The sequence below is a fragment of the Schistocerca americana genome, chromosome 2 (genome assembly GCF_021461395.2).
Source record: "Schistocerca americana isolate TAMUIC-IGC-003095 chromosome 2, iqSchAmer2.1, whole genome shotgun sequence".
NCBI lineage: Eukaryota > Metazoa > Arthropoda > Insecta > Orthoptera > Acrididae > Schistocerca > Schistocerca americana.
This window is the reverse complement of record NC_060120.1, coordinates 1,050,015,661-1,050,017,380: the sequence shown is the minus strand read 5'-3', so window position 1 is coordinate 1,050,017,380 and position 1,720 is coordinate 1,050,015,661. Positions and strand designations below refer to the sequence as shown.

Below are 1,720 nucleotides of genomic sequence, written 5' to 3'. Positions count from 1 at the left end.
ACAGAAACCAGGTGGCAGTTATAAGAGTCGAGGGGCATGAAAGGGAAACAACGATTGAGAGGGGGGTGAAACAAGGTTGTAGCCTATCCCCGACGTTATTCAATCTGTATATTGAGCAAGCAATGAAGAAAAACAAAGAAAAATATGGAGTAGAAATTAAAACTTTGAGGTTTGTCGATCACACTATAATTCCATAGAGATAGCAGACATGGAAGAACAGTTGAACGGAATAGACCGTGTCTTGAAAAGAGGATATAAGATAAACTTTAACAAAAGCAAATCGAGGATAATGGAATGTAGTCGAATTAATTCAGGTGATGCTGAGGGTATTAAGTTAGTCAATGAGACACTTACAGTAGTAGATGAGTTTCGCTATTTGGCAGGCAAAATAACTGATGATGGTCGAAGTAGAGAGGATGTAAAGTGTAGACTGGCAATGGTAAGGAAAGCGTTTCTGAAGAAGGGAAATCTGTTAAGATCGAGTATAGATTTAAGTGTCAGGAAGCCTTTTCTCAAAGTATTTGTATGGAGTGTAGCCATGTATGGGCCAACGGCCTTGCCACATTGGTAACACAGGTTTCCGTCAGATCACCGAAGTTAAACGCTGTCGGGCTGGGGTAGCACTTGGATGGGTGACCATCCGGTCTTCCGAGCGCTGTTGGTAAGCGGGGTGCACTCAGCCCTTGTGAGGCAAACTGAGGAGCTACTTGATTGAGAAGTAGCGCCTCCGGTCTCGGAAACTGACCTATGGCCGGGAGAGCGGTGTGCTGACCACATGCCCCTCCATATCCGCATCCAGTGACGCCTGTGGCGGATGACACGGCGGCCAGTCGGTACCTTTGGGCCTTCATGGCCTGTGCGGAAGGAGTTTAGTTTTTTAGTTTAGTAGCAATGTATGGAAGTGAAACATGAACGATAAATAGTTCAGACAAGAAGAGAATAGAGGCTTTCGAAATGAGGTGCTGCAGAAGAATGCTGAAGATTAAATGGGTGGGTCACGTAGCCAACGAGGAGGTACTGAACAGAGTTGGGGAGAAGAGGAATTTGTTGCATAACTTGACTAGAAGTAGGTATCGGTCGGTAGGACACGTTCTGAGGCATCAAGGGATCACCAATTTAGTATTGGAGGGCAGTGTGAAGGGTAAAAATTGTAAGGGGAGACCAAAAGATGAATACAATAAGCAGATTCAGAAGGATGTAGGTTGCAGCAGGTACTTCTAGATGAAGAAACAACACACATTGAAAATCGTATACAAGAAAAAATGGGACGAACATTACATGTGCCGTGTTTTGCAGTAATTACTGGACTGTCTTGAAAGGAGGATACAAGAAGAACATCAATAAAAGCAAAACGAGGATAATGGAAAGTAATCGAATTTCATCAGGTGATGCTGAGGTAATTAGCTTAGGAAATGAGACACTTAAAGTAATGCATGAGTTTTGCTATTTGGGAGGCAAAATAACTGATGATGCTCGAAGTAGGGAGGATACTGAATGTAGAATGGCAATGGCAAGAAAATATTTTCTGAAGAAGAGAAATTAGTTAAGATCGAGTATAGATTCAAGTGTTAGGGAGCACTTCCTGGAAGTGTTTGTATGGAGTGTAGCCATATATGGAAGTGAAATATGGACGACAAAAAGTTTAGACAAGAAGAGAAGCTTTTTAAAAGTGGTGCTACAGAAATATGCTGAAGATTAGCTGGGTAGATCACTTAACTGA

The 1,720-nt window shown here is 42.5% G+C and overlaps 1 pseudogene; it reads left to right on the top strand.

Annotated features, from left to right (window-relative positions):
• Positions 1-546: 546 nt before the first annotated feature.
• LOC124597110 lies at positions 547-664 on the top strand (annotated as a pseudogene).
• The last annotated feature ends 1,056 nt before the right edge of the window (positions 665-1,720 follow it).